The sequence below is a fragment of the Amphiprion ocellaris genome, chromosome 7, assembly GCF_022539595.1.
Source record: "Amphiprion ocellaris isolate individual 3 ecotype Okinawa chromosome 7, ASM2253959v1, whole genome shotgun sequence".
NCBI lineage: Eukaryota > Metazoa > Chordata > Actinopteri > Pomacentridae > Amphiprion > Amphiprion ocellaris.
The window spans coordinates 8751275-8778085 of NC_072772.1; positions in this window are offsets into that span (position 1 = coordinate 8751275).

The window sequence follows — 26811 nt, forward strand, 5'->3', positions numbered from 1 at the left end:
AAAGAGAGGACTGCTGTTGGGGTAGGTTGCCTTTTACCTCAATTAATCCACTTTTTGTTGCTACTTATGGGTAGCAGAAGAAACTCTAAAAGTGTTAGCAAACATTTGCCTATTTAAACTTCCAAGAAAGAGGCAACATCAACTGTAGGGGGAGTCATATTTCTAGTCACTGATTGTAAACACAAACTACTTTTACACTACTTTATCCATTTCTAAATGCATAGCACTGATCAGTGAGTGACAACCTTGTCTATTTGTGCTGCAGAGGGATTACAACCGGTGTTTCAGACCGTTTTTGCAGAAAGCAGCTTCCTGCTCCTGCTGGAAATCAAAATGATGAGAAGACTGAGAGTGAATCATACAGTAAAACTGTGGGCATAAAACAAACAATCATCTGAAAGACACGAAAATGCCAGAGCTAAAGTCTACTGCAGAGACAGGATGTAATTATCTATGGGTTTGTGACAAACTTTTTGTTTGATCCACTTCAATTTGTGCAGTTTAAAAAACAGTGTGATTTTCGCCCACTGATCACTGCAAGCAGATAAAACAGAAACACGCACACACACACAAGTCAATGAGCCGCACCACCTTCGAATAAGGTGGTTCAATGGACAACACAAAAGTCTGTGGGACAGCTGGTATTACAGCACCCAATCACACTGCAGAACAGTGACAAGCAGGCCCATTTATCATCCACTTATGGACCAGCATACTAAGCAGTGACTCTTGAATGGAGGTCTGTCAGAAGAAGGGAAGCTCACTTTGGAAAGAATGTAGGTCAATGTGCAGATGTACTTGCCTGTAAATGTACCTGCAAATACAAATGTACACATTCATACTAATATACAGTCATGGAAAAAAAATTTTAGCCCACCCTTGTTTTTGTCAATTTCTTTTTTATTTTAATGCCTGGTACAACTAAAGGTACATTTGTTTGGTCAAATACAATGATAACAACAAAAATAGCTCATAAGAGTTAATTTAAGAGCTGATATCTAGACATTTTCCATGGTTTTCTTGATAATAACCAAAATCACTTAAGTTCTTACATCGATAACTATGGAATTGTGCTGCCAAAAACAGCTTTTAGGCATTCCATGTTTTCTTTTCTGTCTGTTTTAGTCACATGTGACAGATGTTTCTCTGGTCTCCCTGTGCCTGACTCCACACAGACCTATCCGTTCTATCCTTACCAGGTTCCAGAGCTCTGAAGTCACACTCCCCCCGATGAATTAATACATAATCATCTGCGAGGGCTGCCGCTTCTTCCGCTGTCTTCACCCTATGTTCACTAATATAGACCGAAATGTGTGGAGGAACTGAGTCCTTGAACTACTCCAGAATAATCAACTCACACAGAGCGTCAAATGTGTGAACATTTAGTGAAGAGCACCACCGATGGAAATGTGTGCTTAACTCCCTGGCAAACTCCATGTGAGTCTGGCGACCAGACTTCTCCCAGGACCTGAACCTCTGTCTGTAGGCCTCAGGTACCAATTCATAGGCCTTGAGAACAGCGGCTTTGACCGAAGTGTAAACCCTGCTGTCTGCAACACCGAGAGCACAGTATGCCTCCTGAGCTTTACCTGTGAGAACACACTGCAGGAGTAACGTCCTCTCAGTGTCAGACCAGCCTCTGGTCTCAGCCACTCTCTCAAACAGGGAAAAAAACGTGTCAGGATCACGTTCACTAAACGGAGGGACCAAAAGCAAATTCATGGAAACATCAAATGAATGTGGAGGACCAGATGAACCTCCAAGAGTCTGACCCACGACACCAGCAGAACTCAGACTCAGTCTGCGCTCCTCCAGCTCCAGTCTTTTCAGCTCAACTTGTAACAATAGCAACCTCTCACGTTGCTCAAATGTAAAAGCCGAGCTGCTCGGAGAAGCGTCACCAGAAGCAGCAGACTCACCGGAGTCTAAACCAACCTCGACAGCTTGAACTTTAGGCTGGAGAACCCCTGCCTCGAGTAGGTTTATTTTAAGGATGTGTTTCATATTTTCTTTAGACCTTTTATCCCCCACATCCATTTTAAAGTGCTCCGCTATTTTCACCAGCTGTTCCCGTGAACAGCGGTCCAGCAGCTCCTCTGACGGAGCTCTCAAAAAATCCTCCACTGAGACCATTACTCTGCACCGGCCGAAAAACCACAGTGAAAAATCAACCGGCTTAAATCAGCTGCTCTGACACCAACCCCTGCAGCTCAAACAGCTGACTCGTCACCGTGATTCCGTCCCTCTAACTGCCTCAACAGAATCTAACTACTCTCCCCCCTAGTCTTCAGGCGGTACTTGTGGCGGGTATTTACGCACCAGCTCCCGTAGGCCCGGTGAAGCAACCGAGAAACGGCGACTCCACCTGCAGCCTCGGACGTGCTCCCGAGACGACTGCTCTAACCACGTTCTCACCACACTACTGACCCCCCAACGGACTCCAAGAGAGTTCGCTCTGAAGCCTAACAGAGACAGAACCACAGTGACTTACCACCACTGTTCGGCTACAAAAACACAGAACTCAGAGCTAGAAACACCAGCATTACACCCGGCAACAACCTGTCCTCTGAGTCAAACTACAAAACAATTCAACTTACCAAGAGCTGCTTCTTAACTCCAGAAAATCCTCACCACACATGCGCTGTTCCTCATACTCTGAAGGAATGAATGAACAGGTCACAACAACGTCACTCCCGACGCGACAACCCTTGACTCATTTACACACACAAAAAAAATGACAATCTCCGCCCACAACGGTGCATGCAGATCAGCTACCGCTGCTTACACTAGACTGTTTGGACGAGCCCCCATTTGTTACAACTCGGCTCCTCAGTTGCAACAAAGATGCTGAGACCACCACTGTATGATGCAAAAACAAAGCTTTTATTGCCCAACAAAATACTCTGCCACGGCTGCCCAGGCCCAACTCAGCCAGATCTCTATGAGGGACTGGAGCTCCCCGGACACAACACTCCTGTCAGCGAGAGCCCCCGACTGGAAAAGGAGAGCGATTAAGTACTGCTGAGCCACTGACTGCAAATGTGGCTCGGTCAGGTGGCGACACTCAGCTCCTGATCAGGCGCACCCGGTGGCAAGCTGGAGGGTCGTCGCAATACACACAGGAGTTAGTACGTGACTGCATTACCATTGTTTTTGATGACTGCATCCATGCATCTTGGCATGCTCTCCACCAGCTTCTGACATTGTTCTGCTGTCACAACATCCCATTCCTGTTGCACAAAGTCAAACAAATTTGCTTTGTTTTGTGGCTTGTGGTTCTCCATTTGCGTTTGATGATTTCCCACAAGTTTTCAATTGCATGTAGATCTGGTGATTGAGCAGGCCAAGGCATGGTTCCAATGTTCTGGTTCTCCATCCAGGCTTGTTTTTTCTTGGTGTAATGAACGGCTGTCTTGGAGATCTCCAGTTTTTTCGCTACCTGTCTCTCACTCATGCCAATTTCCAGCAGTGCCAAGATGATTGCATTTGTGGCTTCACATAATTCTTTTGTTTTAGGCATTATGTGAGAGCTGACAACTTCTGAGTTGTGCTACGGCTTGAATGCAAGCAGGAAACCACTCTAGGCCTTTGCATGTGCAGTGCTGCTGATGACATGAAATGGCCTCTTATATACCCTGGGAATACAATTAAGCTTAAGCATGTCAAATAGGACATAAAGTATTATGGAATCAGCTGCATTTTTTGTCATGCTCATTGTATTCTTCATGTAATATACCTTTAGTAGTACCAGGCATTAAAATTAACAAGAAATTGAAGAAAACAAGGGTGGTCTAATAATTTTTTCGATGACCGTAGATTCCAGACTGAGTACTTGGACAGTTACACATTTTATTGTTCATCAGTGGTGTAAACTTTCTCAAATGAAACTTGTAGTAACTATCAGTTTATTTGAAACTGAATGACACAGAGCATGCAGAAGGAAAAATGTATAGGCCTGAATGTCCAAAATCTTGAACAGTGTGCATCTATACAGAAATACACACTGAACAGTATAGTGCGGCCACATTCAAGTGCATGAATCTGCCATGTATTTTTTCATCCTACATTTCCTTCTCTCATTTAGCTTTCATTTCACCATATTCTGCACTATCCACCCACGAGCTCGCACACACACATAAACATACAATCGGACACACACAGAACTGTTGTAGAACTAATCTGTCTCTTTCTATGACAGATCGTAGATCAACGAGCTCAATATCGTTGAGCCCCCCCACCCCCCACCCCACCCCACGCACACGCACACACGCACACACGCACACACACACACATTTTCTCCTCCTCTCACAAATGCAGAGCATGCACAGATAAGTTAGACTCCTCCCCAACTGTGTGGTAGGAAATAGAGAAGCAGACCACAGTCCCTCGTTTTCCGCCTGCAGTAAAGGGTCATTGGCTTACTGTGGACACAGTGTGAAGCCAAACAGCATGGAAGACAAGACATAAGGAGAGACTGATGGGGAGGGCGAACTGACTGTAAGAGGGAAAGTGAAACCAGTGCGAGATGTGGAGGATTAGACGACAGGTGAGGGACAAAGTGGAAGAGAGCGACAAGAACGAGTGTTCGGCAGAAAGACAGAGACAGACAGAGTTAGGTGGGAGGGATGAGACGAAGAGATGAAACATTTCAGCCATCATTAGTGAAGTTGTGCCAGTTTCCGAAGCTCCCCGGAGGCTTTAATATGGAGGGTCGAGCTGGGGTCGCGTCTTTCAGCTCCACCTGGCTGCTGTTTCAATCAGCCAGCAGTACACGAGTTTCTCTTTTAGTGTTGCTGGGAACTTAAAAATCACAAAATCCACTAAGCCATTTACTATGTAACCTTAAAGCCACGTTGCCTAGAAACATTGTTTTAACGGATTGGTTGAACCACTCTCGTTGCAAAATGGTGTCTTAAATTTTTGGAAACCATTTGCTGCCTGAGATGAGCCTATCCTATACTTAAAGCCCAGAAATGCAAGGCAAACATAAGCCCCGTGATGGACTAAACAAAACACTTCTGAACTTGTTTCTATAACCCACTTTAGGAAGGAAAAACTAACAGAGTGTCCTAGTATGATTTTTCAATTCTAAACATTTTGACTGAACAATTCTTCCAAAACATATTCCCTCATCTGGAAATCTGGTGATGGTGCTAGAGAGCTTCACATCTGTCCAAAATCTTGTGTCAAAAACAGCACTGTGCTGTTAACTTTGGAACGTGCGCCTTCACTATATTAATTATGTTAAGATACCCAACTTGACAGCAGAAATACGGATACTAAATGGTTTTGGTCTCTACAGTTTCCATTAAAAAATTAAATAATGGTGTGGTTGCTTTAAGTGGCAGGTGGGAACTGTCACAGGCCAGTCCATGGGCAAAAAACATTTGTGTGGCCCGTCTTAGCTCCACTCACTCTCTACTTACTTGCTAATTTATGGATTAGGCAAGTTTGGCAGAGTCAGGCCCTTCCAAGATGGCGACGGATGGAGCCACCACACTGAGATTTAAAGCCACACTTTAGCAAACCAATTGGTGACGTCGTAGCAAGTTTATCCATCTTTATACACAATCTGTTCAGCAAAATAACTGCGATGAAAAGGGTAAAACTAGGCCTTTATTTCCTTTTCTGGTGCAGTGAATACAATACACAACATTTGAATAACTGTGATGCTGAAATTTGGGCCTTTCTACACATTTGATGGCTGATGACAGATCAACATGATACATTCATACCTGTGCGGCACAGCACGTATTTTTTTAATGTTCGTAACTAAGACATCTTTGCAGGTGGTGCAGGCCTTGTTGCAATTAATGTCCAACTATCTTGCACATGAATTAGCATGAAAAGGATTTTATTTTTTGACCATATCACCCAACCCTCCTACTTTATCTTAGTTGAATTCTGACTTCTCCATCTGTTCTACTACATTTCAGCATTTTCTGCTGCTATCAGAACAAGTTACATAGTTTGGCTTTAACTGTGAATAAATACTTTTCCTTGTCCTCCACCTTGTATAACATGGATAAACCTCTGTCAAGCACTGACATTGGCTTACACACGAGCACACAACACGTATTCCAATTACACATGTTCATATACATACACATGCACACACTCAATAAGAAAGAAGGAGAATCAAGATGAGAGAATGTAATTGCGACCTAAATCCAGTGATTAGAGGGAGCGAAGCGGAGAGAAGCTGATCAGCTGATTTGGTTGATTAGCCTGACGCTGACAGGTTTAATTCACTGTACAGAGTCAGACAGAGGACATGGCAGCATAAAGAAGTGTACCAGAATCTCTTTTATTTGCAGAATAACCTCTCACTCACTCAGTCAGCAGTACCTGGGCAAAAATTGAAAGAGAAAGTGTATGGACTGTGTGCATTTGTGTATTTAAGCGTATCACAAATCTGCCTTCTTTAAGAAACAACATTATCAACTAATCAAGAGTGCTTTCTTCACCTTTTTAACGTAAAGTAACAGACATTTATCGGAATTATATCCGGCACCTTCTCCTACATGCAGAAAATTGTGAGTAAAAGCCAATATACCAAGCGTGCAATGTATTTCACAGTATCCTAAACATGCATTTTTTGAAGCTGATTCCTCTGTCAAAATAATCAAAAGCACACGGGAAGAGCTGTCAGACTTTTTCTTTTCAGGAACCTCCATTAGCTGTTGTATTCTTTTTTGCCCAAGTCTCCACATCCCCAAATGCTGAATACAACAGCAGTTTGGCAGAAGGTCAAACTATAAGGCCCAATTCTCTTCCTCTTCATGATGAGTGTCTTGGCTCTGAGTGCTGGCGCTGAGGAGCTGATATGGCTGACAATTTGATGGAGAATTGCCAGAAGCGAGGTTACTCTACATGTGGTGTGGAAGGCAAGAAGGATGCAGTTCTGAATATGTGAGCTCACCCTGACTGCCACTGCTGTTCCCCACAGTGCTGGGGCTGAAGGGCAGTCTTGTTCATGCAGAAGGCCCTAATTTCAGAGCAGTACAGATCAAGCAGAGTGACTGTTCCCTCGGCACAGTAGCAGTTTCACTAGGCAATACAGTATAAAGGATAAAAGTCCTTCACTATGGAAGAATTACTGGAACCAAATATGTAGATTTTTCCTTTTATGTTCACCTGTGCCAGTTCTATAATTTAATGTCTAGACTTGATATCAGAACTGGTGGAGGGGTCCACTCAAGGGACAAGCTGATATCCATTGTGAACATGTCAAAAAGTTAAATCTAAACTGCACCATTTCCTTAACATGTAAAGAAAAAGGTGGCACTCCTCAAACTGAATTTCTCTGGGGTGGTCACAGAGCATAACCATACATATGAAACAGAACATAAATAGCACACGACTAAGCTTTTGGCTTTTTACAGCATATTTGGTGGCATGACTGCTTGCTTTTGTCCTGATGAATGTGGTACTAACTTCAATATGATTCAAGAGCTCGTCAAAGATTTTGGAGTACATCATTATTATAATCGGCAGAAATAGTGGCCAAAGATTTTAAAATAAGACCAACTAGTGATAAACTAAAGCGTTCACTAAATGCAAGAGGAATGTAGTTCCTGTCCAACCTGCGCTATTAAAATTCATCAAGTTTGACACTTTGCCAACTAACTGACACACTTTTTGTTGCCATTTATGTGCATTTCCCTGCAAATTGTTTGAAGGGTGTAATTAACTGGGGTTTCAAAAGAGTCAAACCCAATATGAGTTGGCTGTTTTGGGGGATTCATGATCAATAAAACTAAAATTAGCTCTGTCATGTGACAAATGTAGTGTGTCTGCCACTAAGAGAAGACTACAGAAACAATATTGCTACATGGACTACAACATCCAAATCAGTTCATCCATAAGTTTCAGCATAAATGGGGCAGACTGATGTTCTTGAGTGGGGAGAGGTAGAGTTTACAACAAAAACCTCTAGTCTGAGAAAAAATCAAATGTGCATGATTCACCAAAGGGTACATTGCTGCTCCCTGAACTGATTCATCTTCACTCCTTATCCAGTCTGCCATCATGAATTTCTTTCCAGAGCCCTTATGTGTCGTCTTAGAAGAAAGAGGTATCCATGAGGAAACCTGAGCAAGGATACAAGATACCAGCCATCGCAAAGGTGTAATATCAAAGCGATACATCCCTTTATAAGAAATATGTTGGTGATTGCACGCTTTAGCTCATCACACTGCTTTGATAGTACATAAGCACAGTTTTATACAGTGATGATGTGTGATAGATTCAGAATTACTGCCAAATTGTGTGTATATATATTTGAGTTCTGGTTCAGAAATCTCAAGACTATTCCAGTTGATTAATTGATGCTTGAACAGTTAAAAAAAATACAATGAATATAAAATTTGCTTTGAAAATCTTTGCAATCCTATTTAAAGACATTAATATTGGTAAATTAGCAAAACATTCAACGTTATCATGGTTGTGTTATCTATTGTAATTGTGCATTAAACAGCTGTTGTAAGTTTTTTTTCTTTCAATCACACAAAAAGCTAATTTGTGGGTTTAATAAGGATATTAATTGCTATCAGGGTATTCAGAAACAGTGCTGAGATTATAGCACTAGATGACTATCTATTATGTCATTATGTCTGCTGACACACGTGCCATGCCCCTTTAAACTGCTCACTGATGAAGAACAGACTTATAAATAAGTAGCTAATAATCAAACATCTTTTTAACCAAGCTCAAAAACATTTAATTAGTACAGCATATTGCTCATTTATCTGTTGCTTTTACCACCATCCTGAAATTAGACACCAAATTAAATGAAGAATCACTACAGATACATATAATTTTCACTTTTAATGTTTAAGTCCCTATTTTGTGATTATATAAATACTAGCAGTACATCCTGCTGTTAGTTGTTGGACTTTCAGTGAGTACCAAAGCAGCATCTAAGCAGCTACAGCACAGCTGAATTAACCGTGGGTAAACACACATTTGTAAGTTAATCGTCTAAGATTTTTAGCAACCCACACTGTTCCACAGTCCTTGCAGTAATTGCAGCAATTAGATTTTCATGTGCAGTGAAAACAAAAACACTAAAATACAATAGAACAATGCCTTTGTTTATATGGAGCCTAAAACAAATGTTTCTGACAATGTAATAGTCTCATGGGTGCCCAGACCCGACCACACAGTGCTGTGTCGCAATGATTGATTTTTAGCAGTGACATTTGTACAGGCTGCCGGTTGTTATGTTATTTGTTAATGCACCTACTGTAAAGGTATGTCTCAGCTGGTGTGCAGCTGACTCCACAATAGAATAGGATTTTCATTCAAGGACAAACATTTAATATTAAGCGCATTCAGGGAAGGCTTTTGAGCAGACACTGAGCTGCACAGACACTTTTACAATTAAATTTAATTAACTCTGAGGGGCTTTATCTGCAGATATTTCAACAAGCAATGCAACATTGCTTTGAGCAGTCATCACACCACCATAGGTTAACAGCAGCCCTATGTGTGATACAAATTCTTAGCTGTCTCACAAGAATACAGCAGATGGTTTACTCAGTGGGAGGCCATTGAGCAGATAATTTGTAATTCCAACATTTATTTAAAATATATAACAGGTCCGCTTTGATTATTGCAAAACTACTGGGTACATTTTTTCTGCTCTTTCTTTTTCTGCCCCAGCCGCAGTGCTGTAAGATGAACAGACAACACAGAGTACTGAGATAATACAGGTCCATAGTTTACTTAGACCTTGCGTTAATAAAGTGGCTGTCGGTGAGATTTGCAGCAGATAGCAGACAGCGACCATAACAACTCTACTGAAGTGCAGTCTCATCATTTTACACATGTAAACAAAATTACTGCCCATAAAGCAAGTGCCGTTAGTGTAAAGGTAATATACAGTTACAACGATTGTAAGCTACACAAGCAGAGGGGTATAATATTACCCAACATGGGTCTAATTTTTACTGCAGTGCTAAGAGGTGGTTATGCATCAAGTAAATGTGATTTCCTGTACTGACAAACTGTTTCTGTTGGTTATGAAATGGCCAAACAGTTGTAGGACAGTGAGTGAAAAGCTTTAAAAACAAGGAGATGCAGGAGGTAATCTGCCAGGGCTCAGGGGAACTGAGTAGTTTTCTCTGGCAGGCTCTTGGTTGATGATGAATGTGGTGTGCATATGTGCACTTGTGTGTATGTGTGTGTGGCTGGGTGGGTTTACTGACCCAGTCAACGTAGTGCAAGCAGGGTAGAGGATAAAGAGGCTAAAAGTAACCCAATTGTAAACCTCTCTGCAACGTGACTATGGGCTTAGCTTAGAGAGATCAACACAACGCTTTTCTACTTTCACATCACAAAGTAGTATCTACCTGAGTGAACTGTGTGGCTGCACCAAAAAATACTGGAATGCTTAACATCACAGAATTCTTAACATCACAGAATTCTTTATAACTCATCGCACCTAGCCCAAAAATAGTCCCTTTTTGGCCCTGGTGGTTCCATTTAATTGATCCACCATGAATAAATGATTCCATCAGCCAGCACACGCTACAGCCAGCAGCAAGAAACTTGGGTATAATTTTCAATTCCTTTTTGAGCTTTGATTAGCATGTTGAAAGAGTTGTGAAGTCCTGTTTCTGTTAGCTGAGGAATATCTCCAAATTTGAGCAGTATCTGTCCTAAAGCAATCTTAATAGAGCTTTCTGTCTGAAAGTCGTCTCATTCTGAATACTGCATGTCTCTCAAATTTAGTTCTGGGTGTTGACTAATTATTCTGGGGTACAGAGAGCCAAGGAACCAAGCATTATAATAGATATATATATATATATATATATATATTTCAAAAAGTGTGTGAAGAAAACACATTGTTATTATTATTAATAAGTAGCATTATTTTGGGGTTGCTTTCTCACCATACCCATTTAGCTCAGTTCAAACCATGGTTTAGTTTGTTTGGGCTGATGTAAAAGCTGTCATGCAGAATCAACAACTAAGCCAAGACTCTGGTGTGATGTGAAAACAAAGTCGATCAATTGCAGGATTGTGTGGTGGTAAATGTGTGAAATAAAAAGCTCAGCTACTAAAAAAGTCCATCTGCGGTTCATGGGACTGAATCTGTTTATGAAAACATCAAAAGTGTAGGGATTGGAAAATAAAAAGTAGTTTCAGCCTAGCTGTTTGTGTCCTACTATATGAACAAATTGTGAGAGAAAAATCGCTGTCTTTGTGTTTCATGTCCTTGTATGTCCATGTAAGGACCATTTCAGCAGCAAACTGGCCAGTCTGAAGGTAGAGTAACATGAGCAACACAAGCAGGAGAGGTAAGGATAATTACTTGTCAGAACTGTCCCATTAAAATCATTGAAAACAGGTTGCAGAGATTTGTGAAATGGCCCCTTTATCATTGAGTTCAAGTGACAGGCTTTGTATCTGGGTAATTATGCACAACTAATCTTGTGATCATGAGTTCAACTAAGTCTCTGGAGAATTGTAATCCATATCATGGATCATGAAAAGGTGACAGACACTTTAACTGCACCATGACCAAGTTTCCTGTCATTCCAAATGACTTTCTATTTACTCCTTTAGCATTTTTTTGAAGTTAGTATTAACACAAAACAGACCAAAACTAAATTTTAAAAAATGTTGGAACCAAATGAACAATACTGCAGGTGTAAAAGCAGACGTGAGCTCCATCAACATACATGAAACTTAGCGATGGAGTTGAAAACATTCCATTTCCCCAGTATATCGAACCAGGACTCAGAATGTTTTCAAAGGATCTTTTATCCCTGGCATAGCTAGCAAGTAGCAGTCTGGCATATGTTTTCACTTGTGTCTTTACATCTTGATAGAGAAGCTGTGCAACAATTGCAACTGAGATGATAACTGTACGTGTACCAATCCAAGATGATGGCAACAATGTTCAGCTTTAAATCCAGTTAAATAAGCCCACAGAGTATTCAAGGAATTTTTTCTGGGCTCTAAAAAAAAACCACAGAGATTCTTTTGACAAGATGTTTCCACAGATTACAGGCAATGGTGATATGGTGTCAGACAAGCTTGAAGATTTGACATCTGTAACTCCATGACAGATTGAAATTTTCCAGAGACAGATTTTTAGTGAGTTTTCTCTGCTTGCCCTCAAAGTGGAAGTCCCTGTTGAACAATTGCTTTTTTTCCTTTTTTGGCAAGGTGACAAAATGAACAACACTGTGCAATTTATCCTCAATCATTTTGATGGATCAAATCTTCATCTGCACAGAAGATCATGTTGTGAAAAGAAACGTGAAGGACAGCACCACACTGGTTTTAATTTGCATTTTACAGAGGCCTTCAAATAACTAAATGTTTGTGATTGAGTCTGCTTCATTTTTAGTGTTTAAATGTTTAAAAAAAATTATTGTACAGCGTACCTGTTACGTTAAAGAGATTTTTGGTTCCTGTACAATGAATACATTTCATAGCCCTTGTCTATGAGCAGCACTACGAATGGGAGCGTCATTCAGTATTTTCACATTTTTTTATTATCACCAATTACCTGATAAATAGAACAAATAAAAAAAACTCACACAGGTAATGATTATGGGGTGCTTTGTGCATGATAGAACCAGCATGAAACAATAATGAAAATAAATAGCAAATGTCAAGCAATCCAGCAAAACATTTATATAACCTAGAATCGTCTGTGGGAAGATGTTTTGTTTTCTCTCCTGCCTGGTTGCACTGTGTGTGTGTGTGTGTGTGCGCGTGCGTGCGTGTAAATGGTTTAGTGATATCTGAAATGTGAAGTAAGAGCTCAGTTCACGCTACAGAAAAATATGGAGTTTGAGAGGTGAGTCGTGTGATGGATGAAAAAGAAGGCAGACGGTGACGGAGGTGAAGAACAGAGTGTAACGGGGAGGTAGGGTGATGTGATGGACAGATGATGGAAGATAGGTGGGAGTGAGGAAGGAGGGTGGCTGGGATGCAGGAACGATGGAGGAATGATAGAAGGATGGTGGGAGTATAGAGAAAAGGAAGAGGGAGAGAGGGAGGGAGGGAGGGGGGAACAACAGTGGGAAGGATGGAGGAGGAACAGTATGTCATGCATTGTTTTATTCTCATCCAGAGGCCAGTGAGAGGAGGCAGATACCTGCTGATTATTCTGTTGTATTATCTAACACTAAAGGCAGAAAATGTGAGTGTTTGTTTGTGTATTTGCAGAGTGTTAGATAAGAGCTACTGTTAATATAAAGCAAGCATTGACACTCTTGTTACTCTCTTTACTGCTTGTTCTTTCTCTTCACCTCCCAGCTTGTATGTCCTGACTTTTCTCCCCCTCCTTATTGTGTTCACATCTCCCCCAACCTACACTAACCTCTTCTTCTCTCATTCACTTTTTTACTCATTCCTTCCTCTCTTTTTTGTTCCCCTTTTCTGCAGCATCCTAAAAGGAAACCGTCATGTTTTGCATCAAAACCACAAAAAAAAGTCATTCAACTCTTTTCGCTACATGTTACATAATCATGATCTAACAATGTACAGAACTGCACTCACACACATTGTTAAGAAAGGGCAGTAGAGAGGATGTAGAGGTAAATAAAACTCCTACACATGAAATGCATCAATGCATCTTGCTACTACCGCTTGCACAGTTCTGTGCATCCATATGATGGCTGCAGTGCATGTAGATATTCTGAGGCAAATGCTCTGAGATGCAGTCACAACATTCACATTCAATGAGGGATGTGTATATGTGAAGAGGAAAAGTGGGGTTACAGAGTTTCCTACATGTCTGCATTTAAATATTAATGAGGTCTTACTCTGCTGTACTATATATCTCTTCAGCATCAAATAACTAAAACAAGAGGGTTATTAAGTAGCCCCTTTTTCTTCTCCCTTTTAGACAGGTAAGGAAGAGATAATAATTTTAATTTCAATCATAAATATGAGGAAACAGCTGTGCTGCAGTGTGATTAAAAGCACGAACACAGTGGTTTACCTGCCATGTGAGGATGAATGTTTGATAAGGCTATTTGGTCTCTTGACACATGGATGAAATGTTTATGGGCCAAAGGCAGGGAACTAAATGTGAGTGCCCACTTGTCTGCATATCAATGTGTGTGGCAATATATGGGTATACTGTAGGTAGTAGCACGTTTGAATTCAAACACTTGGGAGTGCATGTGTGTAAAGCACAAGCCTTTTCGTTCATTCCATTGTAGTTTAGTTTATTTACAGAAAATAATGTTAAATCCTATTGAGAAAAATGGGTAAGTGTCTAATCAGGAACAATAGAAACCCAGTTACACTGTAACTCAGCCAGGAGCAAACCAGTACAGGCAGCAAAACCAACTGAAGCAAATTAAATATACTCATATACCCCTGATGCAGATAATGAAATGGCAGGAAGACTGTGTGTTTCATTTTGCAATTACAGTAGATAATATAAGAGTTACCAGCCAATGATATACTCAAGTGCCAGTGAATGCAAATTTGCACTTTCACACCACTGTGTGTGCACTTTAAGTGTGTTTGACACAAATACAGAAAGAGTCTCCCGTGTATACTATATGTGTGCGCATGCTGTTGCAAAGAAAATACTCTTTGCAGGAGTTTCTCCATAGATTACACACTCAACGGTAGAGTGCACACAGAAAGTACACACTGCTGGCTGCTTGTGTGTTTATTATTCTGTGATGGAACCAAAGTTATCCATCACTTGACTTTTGTCATACAAGGATTGAGGGGATGCATTATTTAAAAGTTCTAAATGATCGTAAAGCTTAGTATGGCAGTTCCACATCAATGAAGCAGTAAACAGTTCCTCTGGAGACACCATCAGTCAGCATTTTAAATCTTTTTTTTTTCCTTTTAGTTTTGAAGTTTCTGCACTTTGAAATCTCTCCCTTCCCTTTTGGCTGTTCAGCAGATATGGCCAAAAAAAGGAAAATTGGGAAATGTCTGAAATGTCAATGCATTTGGGCACCAATTTGGAACATTGATATGATGTTGGCAGCATAACAAAATGAACTACAGGCAACATAGAGATATATTGTAAAACACAATCAAAGTTGAGCAACTATATGTACTGCATGAAATAAGTGCAAGCTAAAGTGACTAAGTCGAACACACCATAAACATAGTTTTTAAAAGGTTTAATAATATACGGATCTCAAAATAAATGTTCAGATACCATCGTCACGATCGAATATTCAGTGAATATTCAGTAAAACTGAAGATCTCCAAGACAGCCGTTCATTACACCAAGAAAAAACAAGCCCAACATGGTACTACCAAGTTGCTAGCTGGTTGCAGCAGGAAACGTCTTTCTACCCCACGAGATAACTGTGCACTCGTCCGTTCCTGTGTCAGGAAACGTCGTCAGACCTCCACGGACCTTAAAAATGAGTGGGCACTGTGGAGAAATGTGACTTGTTTGGAAAAAACGATTCAAAATTGACTTCTTGAAGCTGGTCTGAAGTCACACAGGGCACAGAAGAAGCCCTTCATCAACAAAAGGCAGAGGAAAGCCCAGTTGCTCTTTGCTGGGGATCACAAGGATTGGACTGTTGATGATTGGGCTAAGGTTGTCTTCAGTGATGAATCCAGTTTTCAGTTGATGCCCACTCCAGCCAACTTACTGGTTAGGAGGAAGCCTGGAGAAGCTACAAACCAGACTGTCTTGCCCCTACAGTAAAACATGGAGGTGGATCAGGGTTGTTTCAGTATGAGTGGAACAGGGCAAATGCAACTGTGTGAAGGGCAAATGTACCAGGTCATGTACAAGGCTACTCTTGGAAACTGTCTTTTTCCATCAGCTGGAAAACTCTTTCCTGCCTCCAGTGACTGGATTTTCCAACAAGACAATGCCCCTTGCCACATGGCAAGGTCAGTTAAAGCTTGGATGGAGAACTAGAACATTGGAACCATGCCTTGGCCTGCTCAATCACCAGATCTAAATTCAATTGAAAACTTGTGGGAAATCATCAAACGCAAAATGGAGAACCACAAGCCCCAAAACAAAGCAAATTAGTTTAAATTTGTTCAACAGGAATGGGCTGCCGTGACAGCAGAACAATGTCAGAAGCTGGTGGAGAACATGCCAAGATGCATGGCTGTAGTCATCAGAAACAATGGTAATGCAATCAAGTACTAACTCCTGTGTGTATTATGTGACTAAAACAGACAGAAAAGAAAACATGGAATGCCTAAAAGCACTGTTTTTGGCAGTACAATGTCATAGCTATCGATGTAAGAACTTAAGTGATTTTGGTTAATATCAAGAAAACCATGGAAAATGTCTAGATACCAGCTCTTAAATTAACTCTCATGAGCTATTTTTATTATTGTATTTGTCCAAACAAATGTACCTTTAGTTGTACCAGGCAATAAAATGAACAAGAAATTGAAGAAAACAAGGGTGGTCTAATATTTTTTTCCCATGATTGTATATATACACAGCTTTAAAGTCGTGACTGCAGTAATTGTACTTGGCAGTAAAGAAGGAAGGAAGGCTCAGTGCTTAGGTTGAGTCCAGGGTGCTAAAAAAGTATCAGCCAGGTCAAGAATCTCGATGCCATCACTGATGAGGACTTAAATTTGTGTTGCAACATTAAAGCTACAACTAAATCCTCATTCCAGCATCCTAGCAGCATCCTGGTGCTTAAATACTGACAAACATCAAGAAGAGAGAAGAGGTTACTCATATTCTTAGATCCCTGCACCAGTTTCCTGTTAAATATAACTAGACAGTTGCGCTCTATTTATTGTCTTTAAGTCTCTGAATGATCTGGGAGCAAATATAGCATAGATATGTTTTCTAATTACAAGCCTGTGAAGTCTTTAAGGTCTGCAAGGACTGGTCAGTGAGTGGTGACCAAAGTTCAAACCAAATGCACAATGTGGTGTTTAGTCATTCTGCGGCTAGAACCAGCTCTGCTTAGAAGTTAGGCTTGCCTCAAGTTAAATACATTTTTAAAGGCAGCGAAAGGCACTGCTTCTAAGTGATCAGCTTCATGGTAAAGTCTGGTGTAAACTGTCCGTACTAAACTTTTCAGCGTTTTATTTTCTTATTTTATTGCATGTTTTATCTTTTACATTTTTATTGCTGTGCCTTTTTCTGCTGCTTTAGTGAATCAGTCTTAATTATTCTATGAAAATATAGTGTATTTACCTGTTCTTTTTAATTTAGTTCTTTTATTGTTACTCTGCTGCACTTTGTTTTATAACTTTTGTTTGTTTTATTGTTGCCTGTAAAGGACTTTGACAAATCTCTGTGTATGATAAGGTGAAATATAAATTACCCTGTCTGATTACTTTTTTGCTTTGGAAATAATTACTGGACCGCCTGTTTATCTCTTTACAAAGTCTATGAGACAGGCCTTGAAAATGTATACATTTCTTTGAATTTGATCAAAGTGGTTTAATAATTACAGCATCTTGTGTAAGACATGAAAAAGTCTGATAATTCAATACATACTAAAAATTATGTTTAAAAATATGATGTATTGAAACTGTAAACAAAAATCGACATTCACACTAGATGGCTGAAAACATTACTGAATCACCATTACTTTGTACATAAGCTGTATAAGTAAGGTCAACAGACAGTCCAAATCAAAATATCACTCCACAATGCCAAAAAGAAAGACAAATGCGAGATGACAAGATGATGTTGGTGCTTAACGGAGAGGGATACAGTGAGGAAGAGGCACTGCGAAATGGTTTAGAATCTGAAAAAAAACTGTACATCACAACCATCTGCAGAAAACGCAGTATAGTTTCACCAAGGACCACAAAGAAAGAGGAAGAAACTGGTGGTCATAGTGGTCTCACAATGATTTACAAAACTGTACCTCCACATCTATGTGTGTGTGTGTGTGTGTGTGTGTGTGTGTGTGTGTGTGTGTGTGTGTGTGTGTGTGTGTGTGTGTGTGTGTGTGTGTGTGTGTGTGTGTGTGTGTGTGTGTGTATATATATATATATCTTTCTCTCTTTGTAGGTAAGTTAGCTGTATCTAATATATTTCTTACATAAGCTTCCAATTCGTTTATAGTGCTCTCCTTGAAGGTACCAAAATATCTTCTAATACCTTGCTGTTTCTTAGGCGATCTGTGTGATCACAATGTCTTAAACCCACCATCCCTGCATGAAAGCTATCCTACTGGCAATGTTGACATTTCTAAGCATCTTCGCATTTCTAAAAAGGTTTTTGAGGAGGCAGCGAACAGGGTTAAGGGTGAGCTATAAGGGATAAGATAATGGGATAGAAATGCCTGTTCTACTTGATAACCATTTTAAGCTCTTTTTCCTTTATCCGTGATTCAGGGATTCATTGTGTTGAGTTTGTGTGTGTATGCTACGTGAGTATGAGAGAGAAAAAGAGGAAGAGAGAGACTGAGGTCAGGATTGTCTCTGTTTTTGCCTCATCTGTTCATGTTTGAATTTTGTAACCATTTCAGATGGAGTTCTGAGAAAAACAGCAAATGAGTGTCTCCTCAGTATCAGTCAAACTGCAAAAAATTTAACAGTCTGTAAGTGGCTAGCCTCCAAAAGACAAAGAATTGTAAAGACAAACAATAAATTCACAGTTCTATGCAACTAGATATACTAGACTCAGTGACTTTTCAGTATTAATGCAAAAACAGCTCATATACATCGTGATACAAACACATTAACATACACAACAAACCAGAACAAAAGCAGATCATGCACAGAACAACACCAGCAAAACACACGAGAGGAACAAAATACCGGCATATAACAACAGACCACCATGTTGAGGTGTCAAACATGATTTCAGACTGGTTAGATCAGCTTACGGTCAGATCGTGTGGTGATAAAATGCACAAGTCTGCAATAACTAACGCAAGCTTGATTTGTGGGGAAAGTGGGTCATTGCAGCAGCGGAACAGGACAGAGAAAAGAACAACAATAAAAATAGAACAGAAATATAAATATAGGTGAATCACAAATGTATGCCTTGCATCACATTACAAACATCGCATTACAAATCTACTTGAAAATATTAAGTTGGCAAAATATGATATTATCCCTAAAATTGTTGCATAATGGATTCCATAATAAGGAGTGCACAGTTTTATTTAAAGAAGAGATAAGTAAAGTGATTAGACAGCTCATAATGAAGAGCAGACCACCTTGTGATAAAAAATACTCTGTTTACAACTGAACTACATATGCATTTAATGTGTGTGGGTGCCCTAAAATCCTCAAAAATTAGCCACTCCATCCTGTAGGCACACGCAGTGTGTCTTCGATATGCTTTGCAATACTGATTCACAAAAATACAAGTGTGTCTGTCCTGACATATTTCCACAGAATGTAAAAAAAAAAGGCATCCAGGTATGAAAAAACAATGCAGTAAATGTGTCTCTGTATGCAAATCGAAACCATTGTACTTCAAAGTCAGTGCAGAGCTAACACCCAGCCCCTGCAGCATCCTCCTGCCTGGCGTTGGCACCATTTGGACTGCTGCTTGAATTTAAAAAAAAAACACAGCAAAATCCATTTGCCAACGCAACATAATAGTAAATAAGGTTGAAAATGTTGGCCCAAAGACAAAAAGTGGAGTAGGTCAATAAAATGCTGTGAAACAGTAAAGGTCAGGGAGTGGAGCAGATACCTGTGGTGTACAGTGACACCTATTGTACACTGGGTGAGATCCTCGCACAAACACACAGCCTACAGAGACAAACGCAAAATATACGCATGCAAACATTCTGTAATACTCACTCGGCAACACAGCACTGCCAAAAACCCACACACTTAGAATGTTTAATGCCTGTGAACAACTTTCTAAACATTCTTTTTATTCATAAATGGAATTTGAAATCACTGCCCTAATTTCTTTTCCCTCCTTTTCTGGCTCACTCGCTCGCATCTCTCCTCACACTCAGTTGAAATGGAGATTGTGTTTTCACAGCAATGCAGAGCAGGCCTCCTTAAAATTGGCTCCCTTAATAATTCAGCATTTGAATAAAACTGGGAATCTGAATGCTACTGCATGGGACTGTGTGCATGAGTGAAAGTGGGAGACACTTTGTGAAAGAAATACAGAAGTGACAGAGAGAGGGGGAAAAGAGGGCACAGGAAGGGAGCCGGAGACAGCAGGGTTTGAGAAAAAAAAAGTAGCGAGGAAATAGGAGCAGAGGACAGAGATAAAGAGAAGTCAGAGAGAGGTGTAATAGGGTTTGAAAAGCCTTTTAACATTAGTACTTACAGGTGACAAAGACAGCATGCAAGCATGTTGATAGCAAAGAGAGTGTGTCTACTGTAGATTGAATACATTCTTCTCTTGACAATCCACCTCTCACTTAACTTTAACAATCTCTCCAGCTTACCCCGATTCAGTCTTTTCATTGTACTCCCTGGACTGGTGTATTAATATTTTGGAAAATACACTTATGTGCTTTATCGCTGAGAACAAGATGATGCCACTTTAATGTCCATCTATCCATCTATTATCTACACATGCTTTATACTGTGGAGGTTCACATGGAGGCTTGAGCCAATTTCAGCTAACTTAAGGCAAAAGGCAAAGTTAATGCCCATCCACCTTAATGTATTTTCAATAAATATGAAGTTACATCCAGCAACTAATAAGCTTAACTCAAGACAAACATTGGAAGTTGAGGGAAGCAGCCAGCTGGCTTTGTTAGAAATTAATAAAATTCATCAACCAGTACCTCTAACTACATGGCCACATTTAACATACAGCATATGAGGACTGTTTGTGGAGCAGCTGAATCATCACAACACTTTGAATATAATCAATGAAAGTGGCTACACAAGACATGTGAGTAGCACATAAGTGAGGTATATCTGCCATAAAGGTTCCTGCTGCAAATGTAAAACTAGGCAGTAGCCTAGATATGCACTTTCTGTGAGGTGTGCACTGTCCTTTTACACTACCAGTATGCAGTAAAGGGGTACTTTGTATAAAACAGGGCTTCTACTTTGTAGCATTTAATTGCCAGTACCGGCTGATGAGACTATAGTCTGTAGATGTCAACTTAACCATATTATACAAACTCATTCAAAAATTTGTGGCTTCACAGCACCAGGCTGGGTCCAAACACTGAAGACACAACTATCCCATTACTCACAACTCTATGCCATAAGTGCACTCTAGGTAACGCCACTAAAAAAATATTCTGTGGCACATCCACTCCGTGAACAATCTGCATATTTACAGTGCAGCCACAGCTTAATGCTCACAGCTGAACATGACATGCGTTATTAGAGGAATCAGTCGGTAATTTTTTTGCGTTGGTTAAACTGAGTCCCACAAGTTGCTTCCATTTTTTGTGCTTTACTTGGTTAACGAGTTTTTACTTCATGAGTTTTGTTTACATATCAGACATATCAATCTTCATATCTAACCCTTAGCAAAAAGTCAATAAGTGTATTTTATATAATGCCCTGTAATAAATGTGCTTTCCTCCTTTTCATTCATCTATATGGAATGATGGTGTTTACTTGTATGAATTGTTTCAGTACTGTTCTTGTCCATCTTTCATTGTGTGCGTGCCTGTATGCACATTTTAGACCACGCCTCAAATCTGCATGTCTGTGCATCTTTAGTGTGCACAGGTACCTGAGTGCACCAATCTTTTGAATGTGTATTCAAAGGAGAAACGGGCGTGTTCAAAGGCTTCTTTTTCTATCAGAGCACGGAGTGTGTAGTGGCGGGCTACAGCCAGGTTTAACTGAGGCGTGCAGAATATAACAGCATTCAAGCTGTCAACCCAGTTCACTATAAAGCAATTGAACTAGACAGAAAATCAGAAACACACCATTCTCTACTCCAAAAGAGTCTGTGTTCTAACGCTCACAGTGACGGAGCTCTGAGCTTAAAGAGGCGGGTGTGTGCTGGGGGTGGGCTGGCTTCCACTGAATTTCAAATGGATTTGACAAACAACAATAGAGTTGATGTGGCATTTTCAAATGTAGGGCAGTCATTTCAGCACGCTAAAAAAAAAACGCAGACGATATGAGACTGTAAAGAATACACAGATGAGTTTTTTCAATGGCATGGTGGTTTTTGTACGAGGAGTGATGTTTCGAGAAAAAAAGGGTGGAAAGAGCGATTTGAAGTGCCAGCGACGCTGCACACATTTATTATGTAACTGAAGAGTATTTCTTTTTGATTTCAATTGTAAAACACATTTTCTTATCCCTATATCGACTAAAAAAATACATGACTGAAAAGCTTTTTGTATACACAACTCTTGTTTCCCAGTGAAAAAAATGTTAAAGGCTAATTTTTTTCTTGCTGTCCACACAACATTGAACACTGACAAGAATGAGCCATTGTTTTCCCTCAGAGTGAGAAATGCTGCCCAACCAAGCAATAAACCCAGCACAGCCCAGGAATTACCTTTATATTGGATGAATTGGCAGTGCATGATTTACATCCAGTACCAATTTTTAGTGCTGGTGCAGGAAGGACTGCAGTGGGCGATGCACAGATGTGGCCACAATTCATTTAGAAATTAATCTTAGCATTTTTTTCAACAATCACAATCACCTTTTTCTACCCCTACGCCAAAGAAGCAGCAAGCTATTGGGAACATGCAGTACCTGCACCACAGTCATGTGTGGGTTTGATACTGTAGATCTGACATAGTCACAAAAGGTCTGGATGCATTCAGCGCATCTTAAAGCCTTTGAGAATCTTAAATGAAAACTTGAAATGCGTTTAAGTAATTTATCATAGTAGGCAACAAGTTTTCCTTTCTATGAGGTCTTTTTGGATGCTTGTAGACTAGTACAAATGAATAGCATTACCAATACACAAACTCACTCAATACAGGGGAAAATTTCAAAAAGTTTTGAATATGTAGTGGTAAACTGAAGAAACTCTTGCCACTTAATTCACATTTTATTATCTGCTATTTACAACTACGTTGTAAACACACACCTTCCCTACTGTGCATATCATACCTTCTAATATCAATTTGAGCGCCTGCATATTTCATTTGAAAAAAATTGAGAAGTGAAAAAGTAATTATAGTTTTAAAGGTGGAAAATCATCTACAATTAAATAGAACATTTAAAAAAGTAATTTAGCTCAAGGATTTTAGATTTACATGCCATTTAAAATTGGATTTACCACAGCAGCAGACACTGTATTCCAGAGTGACTGTGAAACCATAATTGTATGGAAGTAAAGGAAGTGGCACGAAGCACAGAGCATATCACTTATCTTTAATATTGATGGATTCTGACTCCTGAAAGTGTGAAGTGAATCAGCCGTGAGGGAATATTATTACCACACTTAACCCTGAGACCTTTAACCTGTCGCACCTGACATCTGATGATTTATTCATTCACATGGGTAACTGTCAGACAGGCCAAGAGAGAAAGTCAGATTAAAGATGAAAATAGGTAGACGATCTAAGAGAGACAAATAAACAAGCAGACAGAGAAACTAAAAGATTGAAAAGACAAAATTGTAGCTAAGCAAAAGGAGAAAGATGATGATATAAATGACTTGACTACTACAGTTCTAACAAGCTTTTGAAGTTAGACAATTAAGCAGTAAAGAGCTGACAGGTTAAATCTCATGCAAACACTGGTATGAAATGAGTTCACTTACGAGACTGTGTAATACTGCTAAAAAAAAGTTCTCCTCAGATAGCCCACATAGTCAATACTGATTCCCATAAGTCTGACTCCGTGACCTTAATTCATATCCATCTCTGAATCGTACTGTATATGAGCTGGAAGACAAAAAAAAAAAAAAATACACGAATAGCTTGAACTTTACTGAACATGATTGGTTAGATAATAAGATTCCTGTCCTAAATGCCACAGCAATTATATGAGACATCCTTGCATATTTTATATTATGCAATGTCAGTGACAAATTATCCCCAGCTGAAAAGTCTTTAGGCTGATCTATCTGAGCAAAGAGAAGGACAACAAAATTTGTTTTGTATCCTTTCTACTTGCATATCTGTTTGACACACAACAGGGATCTCTGGCAAAAGTAATCAAACAGTCCGATAACAATCTGGACGTCCCAGATGAGGTCATGAATACAGGGTGGCCAATCATGTCACAGCATGGTGGAAATGAGGCTCCATGCTGACCCTGCTGACTTGCTAATTCAGACAAAAAACTAATTTGGGACAGTCTGGGACAGAACGCAGGCCTGTTCATTAACACATGGACTGGACAACTGCAGAGGATGACAGCACCACTTTACCATCCTCGCCCTCGCTGTGTCTTTGAGTGAATAAGAGCCCATGCAGTATCCTCTCCTGAGCCAATTAACATAACCTGAAGCAGGTGCACCCCTGGCATGCTGGGAACTACATCAAACCACATACACCTATACTGACACAAAAGGTATGTTTATGTTGTCAGAGCAGTGAGCAAGGTAGATCCCTGCTGAGTGCCCCACACTCATCAGAATACACTACCAGGCAAAAGTTTGAACACACCTTCTCATTTAATCGTTTTTCTTTATTTCCATGGCCATTTATGTTGTAGAATCAAGAATCTTTATTGTCATTGTGTTTCCACACAGCGAATTTACAATTGGTGACTCCCAGCCATAGATAAAGAATAGAAAAAGGCACACTATATACAAATAAAATTTAAAAAATACTGAAAAGATACAAATATATAAACAGAGTTAGATTCTCACTGAAGGTATCAAAACTATGAATGAACACATATGGAATTATGTAGTAAAAAAATCATTAAATAAGAAAGTGTGTCCAGACTTTTGACTCGTAGTGTATATGCCATCATGTATTAAAAACACCATATGAGGGGATACTGTAAAATCAGTGTAGTTTTCTGAATACATATGTAATACAACATTTGTTCCAATTTGCCTACAGCAAAAAACATTTGAGTTTTTGTCATTTATATGCCTTCAGTCTTTGTTGAAAGTCTTTTCTTTATTGCATCACGTGCCGAAGTGAAAGTCAACACACACAGCATCTGGGATGACTCACAACATCCAGACAAAAAGACATGAGTTTTAGATTGTATTTCCTTGCCTGGTTTGAAAGCTCCTATGTGATTTTAACCCACAGATGCACACAGCACTCCACCGCATACAACAAGATCCAACTTCATGTTGGACACATGCATGCTGCAAATCCGTGTTTCTACTGACTGGGAAGGAAAGGACAAAGACTGCCTTCAAAGGGTGGGTCCAAATTCACATTCACTGATACAAACAAGAATATATACGTAAAAATGTGTTGTTGATGTGTGGTATATCAGTATAGTCAGTCCCCGGCACCTCACCTATCACCTTATCACGTCACACAAATCATGAAATGCACCAATTTATGATTAGTGAAGAGTCATGTAGTCTGTCCTCTCAGCCAAGCACTGAAAAAATGTTCAACTATAATCACCTAATGTGACACATTGATCACCCCGACAACAAAACTTGGTATATTTGGCTCTCATAGAAAAACACACTTTGAGAGCAGCCATCGTCTTTTCCATGGAGATCAGAGGATGTTTGTGTATTTGTTCAAATACAACACTTTTAGAGTTTCAGGTGATTAGTGTAAATAAACTAGCCCAGAAAAGAAACTTACTATGCACTTAGAAGCAGGTTAGTAAGCTACAAGTCCAGTTGAAGCTCAGTTCAAATTTGGTAGCTTAGTAATTTTTCCCTGTACTGTTTAAGGACTGCATTGTTAACAAGCTGAACATTTAAAACCTGTGTATTTCTCACTAATCACACATACTCCCCAAGCACCTAAAAGTGTAAAACCACTTGTGCCTGACACGCTGATGGCATTTGGGAAACATGAAAGGTGCGAAATTGATGTTTTTTATGGGCATGTACTTTTTATATCCACATGAACTTCTGGTCTCTTCTTTCTGATGTTAGTCATGCTCGCTCTGGTGGTAAATACTTCCACTACAAAAAGGCTGCACTTGTGCAACAGAGAAATGACCTGTAGAAAACCTTAGAATCTCTCTAAGCTTCACAGTCACTTTTATTTGAACTGTGAGACAGACCCCTTAGCCGAAAGGGGTAACATTGTTTGTGGGAAGGTGAGAATGAAGTGACAAAGTATTGCAAGAAAAAGAAAATAGTTTTTTTAAGCCCCTGGTCACTCTGTAGGCTCAGACGCAGTTATTTTGTCTAAAATGTAGTCATTGTTATGACACACCGTATTCTTCTTCTTACAAAAGGCTGCTGAGCACACATTTAATGACAATGGAGAGTGTGCTTGTTATCGTAGAAGACTGTAACTCAATGGCAACATTGTTTTCCATCCAATAAGAATACTTTCTGTCCTTTTCAGCTTTGTCCGAGTTTAAAACTGGAGTGCAGTGTGCAGTCTAAAACCATCTCTGCATCACTGGCAAATTACAGTATGTGCTAGTCTGCCTGACTAATTACAGTAGCTTGATTGCAATTATACCTACTGATGCAGCTAAAAATACATCCTGTATATGTGGTTAGTGTAGAGGCCTGATCGAAAGAACATGTTCAACCGAAACAAGCTGATTAATGGCCTGATCATGGAGCACAGTGTTGACATTGATAGGTTCATATAAAACAGTAATAGTATACCATTAGCTAGACTGACATGAAACAATAGAGGCCATCGAGTAAAATAAAGTCAGAAATCAGCTCTACTCTAATTCTTTATTTATTTATTTATTTATTTTATTTTAAATATACCAATCTTAGAACCAAGTCCCCAAGCTGTTCAATATCACAGTAGTCCCCTGCCTGCAAAATCAGCATTCTCTCTTCAATATTGTAAGGTCTTGACTTACTATGTAAAGTGACCTGAGAAGACTATGGTATGATTTGATACTATATAA